Genomic DNA, 21,369 nt, shown 5'->3' with positions numbered 1-21,369 from the left:
CAATATTTGAAGAACCCTGTATGTAAACAATACTAAAGTCAAATTCCTGTAGGTACAACGCCCATCGTGACAGTCTGCCATGAGTTAATTTTGTCGACATAGGAAATTCCAGAGCTCGATGATCGGTGTAAACCTTAGTATGTCTGCCAAACAAAAATGTCCGAAATTTTGTAAAAGCCCAAACAAAAGCTAAAGCATCAAGTTCCGTTATCGAATAATTCTTTTCTGATTTAGAGAGAACACGACTTCCAAATGCAATAGTTTTCTGGACTACAACGCCGTTTTCTTCTATCTCTTGAAATAAATGTGCACCTAGGCCTTTGTATGATTAGTCCGTCGCCAAACAAAAATCTTTAGATAAATCCGGATGTGAAAGAAGTGGAGCAGCAACTAAAGCATCACGAAGTTGTTCAAATTCTGATTGAGCTTCCTCATCCCAACACCAATTAGAATTCCTTCCGGATAGTTCACATAAATGAGGTGTGGCCAAATTGTCCAATCTAACAAAGCGTCTAAGAAAATTACAGACACCAAGGAAACTACGAACATCACGTTTTGTGGTAGGAACAGCATAATTACGAATAGCGTCTAATTTTTCTGGATCAGGAAGAATACCTTCTGTAGAAATAATGTGACCGAGAAATTTCACCTGAGAACGACCAAATTCAGATTTTTCTAAGTTCACTGTAATGCCAACTCTTGCAAAAATACGTAATAATGAATCCAAAATTTTGTTGTGCTCACTCCAAGAATGTTTAGCAATAAGAATATCGTCAACATATGAAGTAATATTGTCACGAAGATAAACAGGTAAAATTTCGTTTAAGCTACGAATGAATGCTGCTGAAGATACAGTAAGTCCAAACGGTAATTTCCGAAATCACTTTTAGGTAAAATAGTCATATCCGGTTATTGTTTATCTACTGTCTAGATAGATTGATAGTGGAAGAGTTGTTTTGACAGATGCAAAGAATAGTAAAAGAGTAGGCAACGGTGCAGAAAACTAAAAGAGAAATAGCACCACTACAGCTCGGGGCCCTATGCACGCTACGGCACATATTGACTTAGAGTAGTTAATCCCCTGAGGACTTTAATAGCTGCACATAATTTCCAGTTTGTGACTTAGTGGCCAATTTGGTGGAAGTGCGTACATAAATTGATCTAACCATGAACATGGATGTATGTCATTCTTAGAATTACGAAAGATCTTAAATTTCCGAACAGTTAAGAAGTGTTTATAGTCAAAGTTTTCGCCTCGTGGCGACAAAGACCTACCGCGTCTGTCCCAGTCATAATGACGATTATTGTCAAGTTCGCGCGTCTGGCGCTCTCTTGTTGCATCCCGTAAATGAGACAAATTATTTTCTTCAAAGCCTTCTGCTATCTGTGATTCTAAATTTCGTCTACTGTCTTTTCCTACGATTTCGCCTTCAATTTGTTTGACTTGCTTTCGTAATGCCTCAAATTCCCTTTTGACGCATTCATTAAATTTTCCCTGATTTTCAACATGTTTATTTATGTTCTGGTATTCTTCGGTTTCTGCAAATGGCAATGGTGCTGTATCATCTGAATCTCTGTCCCCACTTAAACTAAGACTTGTCAGTTTATGTGAAATCTCCTCAACGCTTTCCGATGTCTGCCCCGGTAGCTGAGTACTGGAAACTGTTTCAGACAATAATGTCAGCATAGATTCGAACTCCGAGTCCAGTACATCACTAGTGAATAAAAAAAAAAAAAAAAAAAAAAGAAAAAAAAAAGTGGTCAGCGTGACAGATTGTCAATCCTAAGGGCCCGGGTTCGATTCCCGCCTGGGTCGGAAATTTTCTCCGCTCAGGGACTGGGTGTTGTGTTGTCCTAATCATCATCATTTCATCCCCATCGACGCGCAGGTCGCCGAAGTGGCGTCAAATCGAAAGACCTGCACCAGGTGAATGGTCTACCCGACGGGAGGCCCTAGCCACACGACATTTCCATTTCCAACGCTTTCCGATAAATCACCTATTTGTTCTTTCTGTTTATTTACGTCTTCCGTAAGTGTCGCGACTCGGGTTTCAGTATTAACACACTTGGTAGTTAACTGTTCATATTGTTGTGTTAGGTTATTTATTCTGTCATTTGGTACGGATTCCTCGATTCTCTCAAATATTTCTTCCTTATCTTTTGCACGTCGTAAATTTAACTCTGAAAATTTCTGTACTATCACGCGATCTCTTTCTTCCTGTTCTCTATCCTGTTCCCTTTGTCTAATCTCTACTGCAACTAATCTATTATTGTGAGCATTCAAAATCGGTTGTACTTCTTCTCTGATTTCTTTCTTTGATTCATCTTTCATATTTTTGAAACATGTCCCTATTCGTGAATCTAACCGTGTTTCCAAAGTTCCCATATCTGTTTTTAATTCAGATCCAAACCGTGTTTCCATTGTTCCCATATCAGTTTTTAATTCAGATCGTAAAGTTCCCATCTCTGTTTTAATTGTTCCTATTTGTGATCCCATTGTTCCCATCTCAGTTTTAATTGTTCCTATCTCTATTTTAAATTCAGATCGAAAATTCAATATTACACTCATCAACTGCTCCATATTAACTTGTTCGAAATTCCTTTCGCCTCTAACATTTCCCACAAAACCAGCTTCCTTCGTCATAGCTGTAAAGCTATCTGTGTTCGATACTATTCCAGAATCTTCTATCGTTAATCTCGTATTCTGTGAATTTTCTGATTGAGACAAATTTTGAAATGGTTCCGGACTGTCTTCCCGACTTATTAAATTGTTTTCAACTCCATTATTCATCATACTGTTGTCCTGTGTTGGCGAGTTCGCCATGTCAACAATTTCGTCATTCTCACTATTCATCATTTTCGCCTTTTTCATCGATCGCGTAATCATTTACAAAACATACAAAACTCGTCACTGTACGAAAATTACACACAATGACTCCTCATCTTCAACAATACCATTCACACTAAATATTTCCCTCAAACACGATTAACGAACAATTGAAATAATTGCACTAAATTGTCAAACCCGTAGACAAGACAACAAATTTAAATTTTGAAAAATACCATTAGAAGAATGACAATTACCAAATCTACACATGCAAAATAGACTACAATTACTAAACTACAAATTACTGCAACAATACTACTGTCTACTATTTTTACAATCAGAAGAATTCCAAGGGACGATCCGAAGCAGCGGTCGTCACGTGCATGGGGGCTTAATTATTTATAATGAAAATACTTTTTAAATTTTTAGTAGCTGTAGGTCCGATTACGCAAGTCTCGTAAACGGTTGGCCCTGACTAGTTTTTGTACGCAATCTGACTGCATAGAACAACAACAAAGAATGAAATGAAAATTTTCGTTAACACAATTAATTAATTAAGTCCCCGGCAACTATAAAATCTACGAAACCAAAGCACAAGTGTAATTGTTCTGTGTGTGGGAGTGTGACTCAACGTACACATCTGGCACGGTTCTTCTTCAACAAGACAAGAAATTTTAAATATCATTTATACTGAAGTAATTAAAAAATAGAAATACTATAATTGCGTAAGAAAATCAGAATTACACTCTAATACAAGAACACACGCCAGATGCTTTGTTGACTGAACCTGTAATACTGCATTATTTAAGACATTGTGATAATAAAAAGAAAAGGAAAAAACTTTTTTCTTTTACCTTCATATATTGACGAAAATCACTCTAATCATTACAATATATCTCCACACCGACTCTCTACTACCACATCTCAACAAGAACTTTTCAGTATCACATCTCAGCAAGCACTCTCTGCTACGAGTTCTCAACAAGCACTTTTCACTAGCACATCTCAACAAGCACTGACTACTACGAGTTCTCCCCAAGTACTGCCAGTGGAGGCGGCTGAATAATACTCTTTGGCGCAATCTCTGGCGCAGTGGCTCAGTGTAGCCACCTTTCAACATATTGAAGACGATTAGGAGATGATTCACACAGTGAAGCACTGGCTCTGTCACCAGGACAAGGATTGGCACTGGAGGAAGGCCGCAGAACGGTATGGGGATTACGTGGAAAAATAGGGTGCGTATATAAAACACCGTTCTTTCGTGTGTGTAATTCTCTTTAAATTCAATAAAGAATTTTTGAAGAAAATAAATGCTGTGCATTACTTTCAGGGAAACCCTTATAATTTTATAAGCGGTCCCATCCTGGTTGGAAACGTGGTTATAACTCTCTTTTACTCGCCTTCTTTCTGATGGGACTGTCTGTACAGCTGCTGAGACTTCGTCACATGCTCTAAATGCCTCGGAAAAGTCTCCTTGTTACAGATTCTTCCTTTGCAAAGTGTCAGCATTCTGTGTTGTTTCCGTTTTGCCTAGATGACTGTGATGGGAGCATATACGCAATATGTAAGGCTTTTCTTCCTCGGAGACATTTATATGTATAATCATTATTTTTCACTTGAGGTGGAAATAAATATCTTGTCACTTCGCATCACAAATACATGAATTTACGTATGACGAAAAGTCCTTCGAAATGATTAAAGTAAAATTCTTTTAAAGTTGTACTATTTTTCGAAAATTTTCGGATACTGGATTAAGATGAGAAGATATTTCGCTGTGGCCTCATTCGGGAATTATACCAATATTTGGCTCAAATGTTAAACGTAAATGAAACTGCAAATCACAGTAACTGGCTGAGACTTTGATAAATGCTCGTACGGAAATAGGGATCCTGTGTATTAGTCAGTGTGTCATCCCGTCAAGTGGTACTGGATGGAATATAATGACTACAATACTATTTTTGGAGTATCATAGCAATAAAAAAGAGTAAACAAATCAAAAATAAATATATGATCCTTGGGTAACAGAAGAAATATTGAATTTAATTGATGAAAGGAGAAAATATAAAAATGCAGTAAATGAAGCAGGCAAAAAGGAATACAAACGTCTCAAAAATGAAATCGACAGGAAGTGCAAAATGGCTAAGCAGGGATGGCTAGAGGACAAATGTAAGGATGTAGAGGCTTATCTCACTAGGGGTAAGATAGATACTGCCTACAGGAAAATTAAAGAGACCTTTGGAGATAAGAGAACCACATGTATGAACATCAAGAGCTCAGATGGAAACCCAGTTCTAAGCAAAGAAGGGAAAGCAGAAAGGTGGAAGGAGTATATAGAGAGTCTATACAAGGGCGATGCACTTGAGGACAATATTATGGAAATGGAAGAGGATGTAGATGAAGATGAAATGGGAGATACGATACTGCGTGAAGAGTTTGACAGAGCACTGAAGGACCTGAGTCGAAACAAGGCCCCCGGAGTAGACAACATTCCATTGGAACTACTGACGGCCTTGGGAGAGCCAGTCCTGACAAAACTCTACCATCTGGTGAGCAAGATGTATGAAACAGGCGAAATACCCTCAGACTTCAAGAAGAATATAATAATTCCAATCCCAAAGAAAGCAGGTGTTGACAGATGTGAAAATTACCGAACAATCAGTTTAATAAGCCACAGCTGCAAAGTACTAACACGAATTCTTTACAGACGAATGGAAAAACTAGTAGAAGCCGACCTCGGGGAAGATCAGTTTGGATACCGTAGAAATACTGGAACACGTGAGGCAATACTGACCTTACGAATTATCTTAGAAGAAAGATTAAGGAAAGGCAAACCTACATTTCTAGCATTTGTAGACTTAGAGAAAGCTTTTGACAATGTTGACTGGAATACTCTCTTTCAAATTCTGAAGGTGGCAGGGGTAAAATACAGGGAGCGAAAGGCTATTTACAACTTGTACAGAAACCAGATGGCAGTTATAAGAGTTGAGGGACATGAAAGGGAAACAGTGGTTGGGAAGGGAGTAAGACAGGGTTGTAGCCTCTCCCCGATGTTATTCAATCTCTATATTGAGCAAGCAGTAAAGGAAACAAAAGAAAAATTCGGAGTAGGTATTAAAATCCATGGAGAAGAAATAAAAACTTTGAGGTTCGCCGATGACATTGTAATTCTGTCAGAGACAGCAAAGGACTTGGAAGAGCAGTTGAACGGAATGGATGGTGTCTTGAAGGGAGGATATAAGATGAACATCAACAAAAGCAAAACGAGGATAATGGAATGTAGTCGAGTTAAGTCGGGTGATGCTGAGGGTATTAGATTAGGAAATGAGACACTTAAAGTAGTAAAGGAGTTTTGCTATTTGGGGAGCAAAATAACTGATGAGGGACGAAGTAGAGAGGATATAAAATGTAGACTGGCAATGGCAAGGAAAGCGTTTCTGAAGAAGAGAAATTTGTTAACGTCGAGTATAGATTTAAGTGTCAGAAAGTTATTTCTGAAGGTATTTGTATGGAGTGTAGCCATGTATGGAAGTGAAACATGGACGGTAAATAGTTTGGACAAGAAGAGAATAGAAGCTTTTGAAATGTAGTGCTACAGAAGAATGCTGAAGATTAGATGGGTAGATCACATAACTAATGAGGAAGTATTGAATAGGATTGGGGAGAAAAGAAGTTTGTGGCACAACTTGACCAGAAGAAGGGATCGGTTGGTAGGACATGTTCTGAGGCATCAAGGGATCACCAATTTAGTATTGGAGGGCAGCGTGGAGGGTAAAAATCATAGGGGGAGACCAAGAGATGAATACACTAAGCAGATTCAGAAGGATGTAGGTTGCAGTAGGTACTGGGAGATGAAGAAGCTTGCACAGGATAGAGTAGCATGGAGAGCTGCATCAAACCAGTCTCAGGACTGAAGACCACAACAACAACATAGCAATAGAAAAGAGTAAACAAATCAAAAATAAATATATGATTTGTGTGTAAGCGTAGGTTCTCGTGGCCGCCGTCACACTCAATAAAATTCATCTGCGTATGTGAACGCACTGCAAAATTCTCCTACGTTTCGGCCACTGTTGCAAATGGCCTTCCACAGAATGGGCTGCTGTTAGCAAAAACACACTGAGGAAGGCCGCTTCCAACAGTGGCGGAAACGTGGGAGAATTTTACACATTGACGATGCAATCACAAATCCAAAACAATTTTATTAACAACATGTGATTTGTGGTTTGCCAAAAAATACGCTAACCGAAAAAAAATCGCAACATCAAGAAGGAACTGTACGATACAAACAAAGGCGTGCTTTTACATATGAAAGATGACGTCTACTCAAATTTCAAGCCAGTCGCATAACAGTGGCGCTAGTAGCGTCCTCTGAGGATGCAAAATCAAGTTTGCCTTGCATACATGCAGTAACGGTCGTGAGCGTTAGTTACCTTTGAGAGTGGACGAGGTGAGATGATATTAGTCAAGAATTCCTTTAAGGCGACATAGGCGCCGTTATCAACGCCTCACTGAGTTTTAACCAGGTCGTGTAATAGGCCTATGAGAAACTGACTGATGACTGATGGCAGCGATGGTCACGAGAATATACAGTAACAAGAATACCGGGCTTCGGGCGGCCACGTGGCACTAATTTGAGAAAAATGGCTCTGAGCACTATGGGACTCAACTGCTGAGGTCATTAGTCCCCTAGAACTTAGAACTAGTTAAACCTAACTAACCTAAGGACATCACAAACATCCATGCCCGAGGCAGGATTCGAACCTGCGACCGTAGCGGTCTTGCGGTTCCAGACTGCAGCGCCTTTAACCGCACGGCCACTTCGGCCGGCACCACTAATTTGAGAGGGGGAGACCATCGTGTTGTTCGGCGTATGGCTATGGCGCAACATACTGCATCTGTAGCACTATGATGTACCAACACAATGACCACTGGTGTAGCTTCCCGTGACGCGCCAGGCAATGTATGTGCCTTGCCTTTCGACAAGATAACACAAGACTGCGTGTTGCCAATGGCGTCTTAGTCTACTTCCACACGGATGGTGATCGACTGCTGCACTGGCTTGCACATTCATGAGCAGCCCTCAGGCATCACCAGATGTGGTTATGGAGAGGTATGGGTCACCACACAGCTCTCCCAACCGTTGTCTGTTTTCGTGAGTATCTCCTCAACTGTCCCCAAAAGAGCTGAGTGCACACTACATGCCAACAGCACTCAGCAGACCTGGACAGTGAACTATCCAACTGCTAACCAAGCCTGAAAGTGCTTAACTTCAGTGATCTGATGGGAACGGATGTTGCCACTGTGGCAAGGCCATTGGCCTTGAGATCTCTCACAAATTCAAAAAGACTGGTCACAGGCTGCTGAAAGACTGGCGCATCATCAATAGTCAACCACTACAGTTCATGAACTCTAATATACAAGGTATTAGGGGTATAGGCACAAATATTGTGATTATTAGTACCTAAATATATACCCACTTCAGTTTGTTAGTTGTTTTTTCTCTGTGTGTAACAGTCTTCCCGTAGACCGTTACATAATTTAGTACCTGATGTTTCTGCACAGTCACAACTGCACGGCGAAATGGACAGCCACTGCCAGTATAGACAATTCATTTTGTTTCCACACATCTACATATGAATAGATCTACAGATGAATAAAGCTACTACTACTACTACTGCTACTACTACTACTACTACTAGTAGTAGTAGTAGTAGCTTTATTCATCTGTAGAACTCTTCTTACAAGGATATAGGACATATCAAAGTATTTACAAGTTTAGATCAATTTAAAATAAGCCAATTCGTATACACAAATATTCACTGCACACACTGTTCACACATTGTTTCATAACACTTCACTCACTACACACACACACACACACACACACACACACACGCGCGCGCACAGGTGATCTCTGGGCCATTTTCTGTACCGCAACTTCCTATTTGCTATCCTGAAAAACTGAGTCAACATCCCTCCATAATGAGTGAGATGTTGAGCTCAGAAAGAGGAAGAGGTGTTAGTATTGTGTTATGCATGGCTTGGGGGTAAGTATTTCTAGAAAGGAAAAAAGGAAAAAAAACATAAAGTGAAGGTGTTAAGTGGAATGTTGGATGTTTTATAATCGTTATTATTATATATTTGTATAATATTCTTTTATTAAACTCCTACTCTGTTTTATCTAAGTAATCCTTCAATGTATAAAATGTATTGCATAACAGGTACATTTTAGCTGCCTTTTTAAATAAGTGTATTTTTTCAATTTCTTTAATCTCTTTTGATAATTTATTGCACAGTTTTATTCCTTGGTAGAAAATTCTGTTTTGAGTTTTATGTTTATTTTTTCTTGGTGAGTCTCTCTTGTTGCAGGGTCATGGACAGAGCTGTTTGTGCAGAAATTACCAATGTTACTTTTGATATGTACAACTGACTGGTAAATGTATTCACATGGAGCAGTTGAAATCCCCAGTGTTTTGAACAGATCTTTACAATGAGCTCGACTAATATTTTCGGTTATTATTCTTATGGCTTTTTTCTGGAGTTTGAAAATTGTGTTCATATTTTGTGCGTTTGTTCCCCAAAAAAGAATACCATAGCTAAGAACTGAGTGTACATATGAATAATATGTAACTAAAAGACACTGCATGTTACACACTGATGATAGGACTCTAAGGACATAACATGCTGATCACATTCTGTTTGCAAGTACCTTTGTGTGTTCACACCACTTCAACTACTTGGAGGTACTAACCAATCTAGAAACGTACCACTCACAATACTTGTAATTTTTAGTCTGCATATGAAGTAAATATAGACGTAATGTTGTTCAGTACATTGTCTTCAGTCATCATTATAATTTCAGCACTTAAACCCCTAACACTCTGCAGTGTTGAAGCAGCATGGAATGACATACCCATACCTGTCACCGAAAATCACTTCCAACTGATGACCAGTCATCTTAGAGCCATTGTAGCTGTCAGAGATAGCACCTCTGTGTACTAAATTTGGCTACTTTTATATCCTCAGACCATTTATAAATTATATCATGTACCATTCCTACTAAATGATATACGCACAATAAGCAATACTTCGTCATTTACTCTCATTCCAGTTGTTGAAAATCTAATGATTGGCAGAATATACTGTTTGTGGTTTGCCAAATGACGCAATGCCGGACAAAAAAAAGTGAACCACCCAGAAGGAAAGAAGGAAACGAAATGAAACTTCACGTCTTGAGTGGGTATGTAACATTACTTCAGCGGCTACAAAATCGAATCAAATTTACAAAGTACCTGGCAGTATGACTCTACTTATCAGTATAAAGTTGCACGTCTTCTGGCCTGGAGGCATTCACTTATCCTGTTGGGAAGGGTGTCCTAAAGCCATTGTATGCTCTCCTAAGGCAACTGTTGTAACTGGTCCTTGGTATCCCGAATACATGAGGAAGGGTCATCAGAGTTCTCTTAATCACTACCAGCTGTGACCCGATGGCTTACCACATCATGACACCAAGAGAAATTCCGCTACGACTCTCCAAAATAGAAACTGGGACTTCTCCCCATGTCGCCACCATACTCACATACGGTGGTCATACAGAGTAGTGCAGAAACACAATTCATTGCTGAAGACAATGCGAAGCCAATCAACAACAGTCAGTGCTGCACAAGCACGGAACCACTCCAAACGCAGCCGTTTCTCTTGGTATGTTAAAGTCAACCTCCACACTGCACGATCATTCCCTAGTTCGGTTGATACTAGTTTCCAACAAGTGGTGTGGGATGACGCACGGTGTTGGATGGGGCCCATTAATTGTTCTCGGATGGAATGCACAGATATGAAAAGGTTACGATGTGCTTGGTACACAATACGACGATACTCCCTTGTGCCAGTCAGACGTGGTCAGCCAGAATTCTGACGACGAGCGTGCCACCCCTCACATTGTCATGCAGTCCATTATCGGGCGCCTGCCTCATACAATTGCTTCACAAATCTGGATACTGCACGATTCGACCAGCTGGCCAAATGGAGATCCACAATCAGGCCCTTTCAAACTCTGTGTGATGCTGACAACGCTCTCTCACACGGGTACGCGGGATTTCTGTGTCCTTCACAGCGCTCATTCAACGAATGACGCTGTTCATGTCCCTTACAAGATATACACTAGCAGGCCTCTTAAAAACAGTACACACGAAAAACGCTAATGCGTTCTGGTGGTTTTTCTACATGTCACATAGAACTGCAATTACTCATTTACATATGCACTGGTGGTATATACGCAGTGATTATAATTAAACTTTTGCTACTTATTAGGGCCTCCATGACAAACGAGTTGTTGTAGCAGAATATAATTTTGTTGAAATATTTGTAAGGACATGTGGAAGAGAAATAACGAATAAGACACTGAGAGACATTTACACATGAGAAGATCAACAGTTGTTAATTGTACGCCATGTTTACGATCCAGGTTATAAATGGTGTTGAGTGTGACGACCATCTGCATCCACGACAGCATGGGATCGCACTAGAAATTGATCTGCTGCTGCCCAATCCAATGGTAGGCCACGGGATGTTCAGCTGTCACACAGCTTGTGCACGGCTTGAAGATCGCAAATAGCAGCCAGCATTCTTAGCCATGGCAACAGTAAGTTCTTCAGCAATTTGTTGCGCAATTAGCCTTCGGCCTCTCCCAGGAGCAATTCCAAAATCGACAGTTAATTAGACTAAGACACCACAGGCAACATGCAGTCTTGCGTTATCTTGTTGAAAGACAGGGCACATACACTGGCCTTATCACCTCTGAAATATTATGGATACTGTCAAAATTATAGCATCTGTGAACCAGAGATGATCCTGTTTTGTGCCCAATGGCACCTCATACGATCCTACTTGGTGTTGGTCCTGTACAAGAATAACAAATGAAGTCTGCGAACGTTCATTCTAATTGTAATATACACACATGGATATATCGCAGAACAAAGACTCATCTAAAATATTATGTCGTGGTGTTTTTCAACCCCTATGTCAATCCTCGTTAAGAGCAGCAGCATTATAGGTGTTGTTTTGATAGAACAACCTTACACGTAAAGCCCTGTGCGCCTTGTCCAGACCCATGTTCACTGTCTGCAGTTGTAGTTCACAATGATGCTTGTGTTGCAGTCGTGTGTCACCATACCAGTACTAGCTCCTAACGGCAAGTCATGATACTAACAACGCAAATTCTGCAGCGCACGTTCTAAGCATAATTCCTACAAAGCTGGGCACCCATACAGTAAGTAGATTTCCGTCTACATTGACTCAAGTAACGATAGTTTAATTATAACTGTCCTGTACATGTACATAGATACTTTTATTGTAAAATTAGTATCATCTGCAAAAAGTACCAATTCTGCTCGTTGGTTGTTAAGTGTAGCCGGCCGGTGTGGCCGAGCGGTTCTAGGCACTTCAGTTTGGAACCGCGCGACCGCTACGGTCGCAGATTCGAATCCTGCCTCGGGGATGGATGTGTGTGATGTCCTTAGGTTAGTTAGGTTTAAGTAGTTCTAAGTTCTAGGGGACTGATGACCTCAGATGTTAAGTCCCATAGTGCTCAGAGCTATTTGAACCATTTTTTAAGTGGAATGTCATTCTCACATACAACGGATAAGAGTGGATCCAAAATGGAACCCTGCCAATTCCCTTTGTGATTTCTCCCCAGTCACCAAGAGTTTCTACCCTTCCAACATTGCTTGAATTATTCAGCACAACTTTTTGCATTCTGTTTGTTAAGTACGGTTCAAACAACCTGTGTGTAGAGCCATCAGTTACATAAAACTTGAGTTTTTCTAAGAATGTAACATGATCTACAGTCAAACGGCTTGGAAAGGCCACATAAAATGCCAGTTGCCGGTGGTTTATTATTTAAGGCTTTGTAACATTTGATGAATTAATGTATAAATGGAATTCTCGGCCAAGCAACCATTCTGGAAGCCAAACTGTTACGATAAGTAAATTGGCTCTGCTTCAATGTGAGACTGCTCTTGAGTACCTTACTTTATCGAATATTTTAGAAAGAGATATCAGTAAGAAAACCGAACAATAATTATTTAAATCATTCTTGTCACCTTTTTCATAAAGAGGTTTAACAATTTATTTTTTAATCTGTCTGGAAAAAGTTCCTGAGCTGTGAGGCATTACAAATATCGCTAAAGACATTACTTATTAAGTCAGAACAACTTTTCAAAACTCTATTTGAAATTCCATCCACACCATATCAGCTTCTGTTTTTTTACAGATTTATAATTCTATTAATTTCAGTGAAGGATGTTGGTGCTGTTTCCATTTGGTTGAAGGTCTGTGAAATGACATTTCTAATATGTTTCCTTGCTTCTTCAGTTGAACCATTTAATCCTATTTTTGCTGCTGCATTTAGAAAGTGATTGTTAAAAGTACTCGCAACTTGACTCTTATCAGTCGCAATGTCATCATTTAGTTTAATTTTTATGGTATTTTGTACACGATGAGTGCTCAATCTGTTGATTGCGATCGACCAGTCAGTTGTCATAGCTTTATAAGCCCATCTTTCAAAAGCTGTATCCGAAATCTTTTTACATGAGCTTTTCTTGTAGAATACCAGTTTGTTGACGATGAGTGTTTTGCATGGTATTTGTAGTCCTACATATGACAACACTGTCTCCGCCTCTTTCGTCTCCGTCTGCATTCCTCAACCTTTAACTCTCGCGACAAGCAACAGTCTTTCTTCCTGCATGGTGAGACTACTACTCGCGAACTGGAATTAAATGTGGAACACTTTCCTCAAATATAATAAGAACAGTCGGATAAAAAAAATGGCTCTAAGCACTATGGGACTTAATATCTGAGATCGTCAGTCCCCTAGACTTAGAACTACTTAAACTAAGGACGTCACACACATCCATGCCCGTGGCAGGATTCGAAGCTGCTACCGTAGCAGCAGCGCGGTTCCGGAATGAAGCGTCTAGGACCGCTCGTCCACAGAGGCCGGCTCTGTCGGATCAATAAACATCATTGGATCAAGAAGCTGCAAAGAAGTATGTGGCCCACGTGACAGCACTGAAACGGAGTTTGAAAACCGATTTTCAGATTTCAAGGCAATGTAACCTGTTGTAGTTTTCATAGCTCAGCCTTTCCAAAAAGAGGACGAAGATGATATTTCAAGTAACGTGAGTACTCTTTTTGTAATTAGACTAAATAATTCGATTTCAAAATGACATTTCCTTAAAATGAGAATACAATGAAGATAACTTCTGAAAATTAGTGAGTGTAAAAGCCTTCCCTAACACTGTGAAAGTGGAAATGTATGTTTCATCGTTTGCTGGATCGATTTACCTATGTGAGGCAGCGTTTTCAACGATGAACACAGTGAAATCTAAAGTTAGAAATAAACTGACCCTCATCTTTCAGATGGTGTGATATTGGCTCTGACAAATTACTCACCAGATTATAAGAAACTTGCCAAATATATGCAAAGCCAAGCAGCTCACTGAACTTTTTTCAACATTAATGGTGATGTGTGTCTATTTTAATTTTCTTCACAACTATAATATCTTGAAAATTGAATAGGCAAAATTATATTTTATGTGTTATGTTTAATTAAAATGGTCAATTTTGGTTATGGTTTTCTTTGTGCTTAAACCTTATATTAATTTTAATCTGTAGATGTCTAAAAAGACTAAACAGAATATACTAGATCTCAGGCCTTAAAAGGTTGAGCAGTCCTGTTGTATACTGACTTGCTATCTTGTCTCCCGTTTGGCAATACCCCATGTTGTTTTAATCTTATTCTCTCTGTTATTAATTTCTGTCAGGGTTTGAATGTTTCTTGACATTTTAATGACCTTTCTTAAAACATTACAGTATTTTTTAGTATGCATGAAATGTTGCATCTTGTCTTATTTTGATCTTTATATAAATTTCCCTCTTGCTGTTACATAGTATTGTTATTCCCTTAGTTATCTATGGATTACTTGTTATATTTCAATGAATTCTCTGGATAACTTTTTAGGAAAGCCATTTTCACATATTGACATAAATTTACTATGGATTAAACTGAATTTGACATTAATATCTCTTTTTATATATACCTCATCCCATACTACCTTTTTAACTTACTCTTAAAACATTGTATCCTGTTCTCATTAATAAGCTTCATTGCTTTGCATGAAACTGCTTCAGTGCTGTAGGATCCTATATTCTTTATTTCCATTAATTGAGGATTATGATCAAATAGTCCATTAACAAGTGGTTATACATTAATTGTTTCAGCCTATCTGCCTATAAAAATGTTATCAATTAGTACCCTACTGACTTATTGCACACAATGTGAAAAATGATTACTGACATTGATTGAAACACCCAAATTATGATTCCATTTCATTTTTTCTGTTCGTATCCTTCAAGAAATCTACATTGAAATCTCCACACACTATTAACTCTTTCTTCTTGTTTGACAGATAGCTCAATAGCGCATCTAGGTTTCTTACAAACAGCTGAAAGGTTTCTAGAGGAGGTATGTACGCTATTATAATTGCCAGAGAAGTATTTGGTAATAACAGTCCACAAGAAAATGCTTCTATGTCCTGATCCACACAAAAACTGTTTGTTTCAATATTTTTTACTTTGTGTCACACTTTTACATACTCCTCCTTGTTCCATGTTAACTCTACACGAAAATGATGCTGGTCTGTAGTACCTGATACTTAACTTCTCCATCCCTGTGGTATTATGATGTTCAGAGAGACACAGAACATTTATCACTTCAGAAATTAAATCTTCTAGGCTTGCAAGAACCTCATTTACCTCGTTTTTCAACTCCCTAATGTTCTGATTGTCAAATTAATTTTATTCTTCTGGAAACTCTTACAGACTGTATGATCCTGTTATGCTCTAATTTCTTTCAGTACTGTCTGTATGTAACCTGGCTCTTAAGCAAAAAAATATGCTCCTCTGACTCCAGTAATTACTGGGGTTTTGTCTTGTGCACTTGTGGTCCTCCTTACACTTTCTGTAAGCTGCTTTGCTTATCTTTCCTCCCTTTCCTATTCAGATGCAGGTCATGATTTGTGTATCCTTATCTCACAAATGTAGAAACAGGCAAGGGAAAGATGTGAGACTTTGGTTCAGTCAGAAGCAGTCTCACTCAGTTCTTTATTTACAGGGCCACGTTAACTCGGGACTGGAAATGGAAATGAGCGTTTGGCGTCATTGGCCGGGTGGCCCCTTACGGGGCAGGTCCGGCTGCCTTGGTGCAGGTCTTATTACATTCAACGCCACATTTGGCGACCTGCGCTCTGGATGGGGATGAAATGATGATGAAGACAACACAACACCCAGTCCCTGAGCGGAGAAAATCCCCGACCCAACCGGGAATCGAAACCGGGCACGTAGGACAGCAATCCGTCACGCTGAGCTCGGGACTGATTGTGGTGCAGTAATATCTCCACAAACCTCACACGAACGTATGCTACTAATGCTCCTGTTTCCTCCAGGAGACCTTTAATACTATACTCGTAGTTGTTTGCCAGGCTGTTTGCTGCTCCTCCTACCATCAGTTCCCGATCCTCTCCAACAAAATCTCTAGAGAAGGTCCCTGTGTTTTTTTCTGTCATCTGAATAGGCTCGGTACTAGGTTGCACGATGCCTGTAACCTAGTATTCTATACCTAGTGTTTCGTACAGCATTTGGTCTATGTCCTCCCATGGCTTTTCTACCGATTTAGTTTTTAAGTTGTTCCTACGAGTTCGCTGCAGTCTACTTTGCTAAAAAAACTGGTTGAGGCTCTTCTCCTATTTCAGGTAACATGTCAAACGGATTCCTGACCGTAATTTGCCCATTCTCTCTTCCTCCCTTCTACCTATCTAGTTCAAAATACGCCATTTCTAATTTTGCCTGAAGGACACTGATATTTCTTTCGTGTTCCACAATCTACAGCTTCGTGGGGGAGCCTCATGTGACACTTTATTAGCTTCCCTGCTACAATCGCCAGTGAAACATGTTTTTTAATGGTAAAGAAATCTAGAGAACGTGCTGGTCGGGGCAAGCAGTGGAACACCCTCTGTATCGAGACAGGTCAGGACACCACAGGCAGTGTGCACTCTTGTCTTGATGAAACATAATACACAGAGCACATCCTCTGGCATGAATACGTCAGAAATAAAACAACTGTCGTCCAAATTACTGGCTGTGGGAACCAGAGGTGCCTAGCGCTATCCCAGTACCGTGGCGCCAGTTGCTTAAATGTGGTTTAGCAACGTTCATTCTCCTCCAAGTCTACGCATATGGGGACGGCAGCCATGGTGTTGCACACAAAACTGGGACTCATCTGGAAAGTGACATGGTGCTACACTAGTGTCCAGTGTTGTTATTGGGTTCCTTTCTCTGCTGCTGCATCAAGAGAAGGCGTAACAACTGTCGTCGTGCTGACAGCTCGTGGTGTCGAGACATCATCGCAGTCTGTGTGGACAATCGTTTTTCTCCAAACAAGCCTACGAGGAGTGTGAGAAAAGTAATGAGACTAACGACACTGCGAGCTATATGGCAACGCTGTGTTGTTCTACTTGTGTAGACCGGTGTAGACTTGATGCACAGTTTCAGCTCCGTACAGCTATCACGTGATTTTTGAGAGCGTCATTAGTGAATTTGTGTTTTGGCATGTGTTACGAAAATGGAACAGCGGAATTTAGAGCAACGTTATGCCATCAAATTTTCTGTTAAACTTGGGGAATACGCGAGCGTGACATATGAAACGTTGAAAAGAGTCTATAGAGAACGTTCCTACGTAGGAGCAAAAGTTTTTCCCTGGCACATATCATCTTTGGGAGGCCAAGGAAATTCTAAAAATGAAACACGCTCAGGGAAACATACAACTTCGAAAACCCACGGAATTAACTTCGACCTAGAATCGAACCAACGACCTCCTGCATGTAACCCGAAACACTGTCCACTACACCAACTGCACAGCACTAGTGCTGTATCTTGACAAAGGTAGCTACCGTACACGTGATTACAGTGTTGCCAGATTGCCAATCTTTAACATCCATGTACTGCCCGATATATTCGCAGGACGAAATTTTGTGAGAGACATTTTTGTATTGCTAGTCTGTAGGGAGTGCGAAGTCCGAGTGCGCGAATTTTTCTTCACCCTATATATATACACTCATGCTCATAAATTAAGGATAACTGCAGAATGTGGTGCCACACAACGTGGCACTACACAAAACTGGCGCTAATAGGATAGGAACATAGCGAACACACACGACACAGATCTGTACGTCTACGGTATTGGTGATAAGTTGAGAAAAACGTCCCGAAACACATGTGCAACAGAACGCCACTGTTTCCTGCGCATGTATACCGACATCAATATGGAATATGGTCACCATGTACACGTACACAGGCCGCACAATGGGTTGGCGTACTCTTGGATCAGGTGGCCGAGCAGCTACTGGGGTATAGCCTCCCATTCTTCCACCGGTGCGTGTAGGAGCTCCTGAAGGGTCGTAGGAGTTTAAATATGTGCAGCGATACGTCGACCGAGAGCATCCCAGACGTGCTCGATGGGTTTTAGGTCTGGAGAACAGGCAGGCCACTCCATTCGCCTGGTATGTTCTGTTTCAAGGTACTCCTCCACGACGGCAGCTCGGTGGGGCCGTGCGTTATCACCCACCAGGTGGAAAGTGGGACCCATTGCACCCCTGAAAAGGTGGACATACCGGTGCAAATTGGCGTCCCGATACACTTGATCTGTTACAGTTCCTATGTCAAAGTCATGCAGGGGTGTACGTGCACCAGTCATAATCTCACCCCACACCATCAAACCACGACTTCCATACCGGTCCTTTTCAAGATATCTGGTTCCTGGTTCACGCCAGATGAAAACCTGGTGAGAATCACTGTTCAGACTATGCCTGGAATCGTCCGTGGTCTGGGACCACTGTTCCAAAGACCATGTACTGTGTTCTTGACACCAGGCGATACAGGCTCTCCTGTGACCAGGGGTCAGTGGAATGCACCTTACAGGTCTCTGGGCGAACAAACCATGTCTGTTCAGTCGTCTGTAGACTATGAGTCTGGAGACAACTGTTCCAGTGGCTGCGGTAAGGTCCCGACCAAGGCTACCTGCAGTACTCCGTGGCCGTCTGTGGGCACTGATGGTGAGATGTCGGTCTTCTTGTGGTGTTGTACATTGCGGTCGTCCCATACTATAGCGCCTGGACACGTTTCCTGTCTGCTGGAATCGTTGCCATAATCTTGAGATCACACTTTGTGGCACACGGAGGGCCCGTGCTACGACCTGCTGTGTTTAACGTCATCAATATGTGTTCTTTGAGCCATTTTCAACATACGGTCACCATTAGCACGTCTGCAAACGTCTGCACACTTACTCGCTGCACCGTACTCTAACATACACCAACACATCTCTGCATATGTGGACTGTTGCCAGCGCCACCGTGTGACGACTGCAGGTCAAATGCACCGCATGGTCATACCCCGAGTTGATTTAAACCCGCAAACCGCCCACTAGAGCGTTGTTTCACCATGTATCACCATTATCCTTAATTTATGAGCATGAGTGTAGTTTCGTATATGAGCAATATGTTTTACACTGACCATTATTGACAGCAGCCAACTTAAATGAATTATTTTACGATGCCCAACATATTCAACTTTCTAATTAGTGAATTAATTAACAAATGCTGCACCTCAACTGGAACATAAAAAATATACCAACAAAATTATAATGCCAAAGTTCAGAATCTAACAGTAATTTTGACATAATTTGTAACTGAAGTTAGCAATGGTCTAAAGCTTAATGATAATTAATTTTTGAAGATAATCCATTTCAGACAGTTTTAGATACCTTACGGACACGTTGGAGATACGTGCTTTCAAATGATAAGCGATAATATGTAGAAATATGTTTCCTACTGCTCACAAAATATGTAAGTTCGTACTATGTGAACCGTTTTAATTAACAATATTTCATAATTAACAATGTTTCTGAGTTAACTAATTAGATAACTGCAACTATATTACCAAGTAGCATGTAATGAACAATGAAATTCAATGGGACTAAGCTTATTTATGAATCTGAAATTACTGTGCACTCACTGAGTACTAGGTACACTATCATGTTGTCATTATCACATTCATTAGTTAAAACTTCCGGGCTGAGAGGCCGTGGTCGATCTGTAACACTTCTTCTTCCTAACGTTTCGTTGCCAACTGCGGGCAACACCTTCAGAGGTTAGTCAACGACTGACTGCCAGGCCGTGGAGGTCCCGTTTATATAGAGCGCATAGAGGGCACCACAATACGTCACGTGGGGCAGACTGGAAGTATATCTCTGACTATCGTCATTATTCTCGATCGAAGGTAATCGGTTGTCGCATCGTTAGTGCAAAGCCAACCGTCATATCTTGTCTAACTTAAAGCTTTCCACTTTTCTATTACAATTATTGTGGTGTTTCTGAATCTCTGTAGCTTCCCTATACATTCGTGCATAATAATGCGCTGTCTTGGTTAGCAAGATCGTCTCACTAAATTTTACTTCATGATCACCGTCTTTAAAAACATGTTCCACTACAGCTGATTTGTCGGTATGTCCTAGTCGACAGTTCTTTTTATATTCGGTTAAGCAGGCATTGACTCATCTTTTCGTTGTTCCAATATAAACCTTCCCACAGCTACACGGAATTTTATACACCCCATGAGTTGATAAAGGGTGTCGTTCGTCTTTCGCCGATCTTAAACACTCACTAACCTTCATGGTGGGTCTAAAGATTGTTTCAACTTGAAATTTGGGCAGAAATTTCCCAATACGGTCCGTAATATTGCGAATAAATTGAACAAAAAATTTTGCAGCTGAGAGTTGTTGTTGCTGGATGCTGTCAGACATTTTTCTTCTGGGATCAAGTGCTCGATCTATCTCGTTGTCAGCGTATCCATTTTTCTTAAAAGCCGTTCGCAAATGATTTAGTTCATCTTGCAAATAAACTGGCTCACAGATCTTGTTAGCTGCCTCTCTTCTACCCGGGATGATGGTTCGAATCCTTATGGAGGTAACGGTAACGATTGACTCACCTCCGAAGATGTTGACCGCAGATGGAAACGAAACGTCAGGAAAAAGTTTTACATATAGAACACGGCCTCTAAGCCCGGAAGCCACTTGAATCTCCTTATTGAGCGGTTTAATACGTGAAAACTTCAAGTAAATCTACAGAAAAGCCAAGCCACTATTTTGGTCACACCACTCGGCGCTTCTGTCGTCCAAAGTTCCATCCCTCCATCTGTAACCAACCCATACCTCTGACTAACACAGTAGAGTATTTAGGACTCTTGACAGAAAACTAACACAAAACGCACATCCTCTTATCATCCAACACAAAGCCCGAAATCTACACTCAAGCTCATAAATTAAGGATAATTGCAGAATGTGGTGCCACACAACGTGGTGAAACACGTATGTAACATAGCAGCGATGGCGAGGCATTGTAGCATCTGTGACCAGAGAGTATGCGCTTGACCGC

Source organism: Schistocerca americana, chromosome 5 (genome assembly GCF_021461395.2).
Source record: "Schistocerca americana isolate TAMUIC-IGC-003095 chromosome 5, iqSchAmer2.1, whole genome shotgun sequence".
NCBI lineage: Eukaryota > Metazoa > Arthropoda > Insecta > Orthoptera > Acrididae > Schistocerca > Schistocerca americana.
This window is presented reverse-complemented; position numbering follows the sequence as displayed.